Here is a 1,005-nt window from a genome sequence, read left to right on the forward strand (position 1 = left end):
AGAAGGCAGCCAATTCATGTTCCTGAACAAATGAATTCCTATTTCAGAGATAAAGATAGTGAGGCTCAGAGGGGCATGGGGGTGAGCAGGGCGGCTGAGGGAAACACCCAAGCCCTCAGACCCTGAGAGCCGCGTCGCCTCCCTGCCATTTGCTGCCTGGCTACCGTCTGGTGAGAGAGCCAGGCGAAACCCAGCGCCAAGCCCCGCGGTTGCCAGCCTCCCTCGTAATTAAAGATGCACACATTAAAGACAGCCGTAAGGTACCATTAAACATCCATTAAGCTGACAAAAGTAAATCCAAAAGGTAAAAGTTGGGTTGGCACACGGTGGGGAAAGAAGCAGCTGCTCACATCACCAGAGGCTCCAAATAGCCTAGAGTTTCCAGAGACCAATGAAATTGCCGGAGCCTTTTGACCCAGCCCTCTGCATTTGGGAACGGGCCCTGGGAAGGAGCCCAAAAGAGACAAAAATAGAATGTGTCAGGAGCTGCCCTAGCCAAGCTCTGGAGGTACCCAGATGCCCACCAAGAACCCAGCCAACTGAGCTGTGCCTGTGGACAGATCCGCCTCGGTCCCCACCACCTCTTTTCAGCCCAGGTTGCCTCGTCTTCCTCACCTTTAGGCCTCAGCACAGGCTGTGCCCTCCACCGGGAACACCCTTCCCATCGCTGTTTACCTGGCTGTCACCTACGCATCTTTCCATCTCGGATAGAAGCCACTTTCTCCCTCCCTTTCCCCAAGGGAAAGGCAGTGGGCAAGCTCCCCCTGAAACTCCCCATATGCCTGTGCTTCCCCATCACAGCTGCTTCATGCAAGCTGTGTCGCTTGTCTGTGGTCTGGCACCACCACTGCACTGTGACTATTTCAACACTGGTCGGTAACTGCCGTTGTTAGCTGCCATTGAGTCAGTCTTGACTCATGGTGACCCTGTCTGTGCTGAATAGAACTGCTCCACAGGGTTTTCAAGGCTGTGACCTTTCGGAAGCAGATCACCAGGTCTGTCTTC

The sequence above is a fragment of the Trichechus manatus genome, unplaced genomic scaffold (assembly GCF_000243295.1).
Source record: "Trichechus manatus latirostris isolate Lorelei unplaced genomic scaffold, TriManLat1.0 scaffold00113, whole genome shotgun sequence".
NCBI classification, from domain to species: domain Eukaryota; kingdom Metazoa; phylum Chordata; class Mammalia; order Sirenia; family Trichechidae; genus Trichechus; species Trichechus manatus.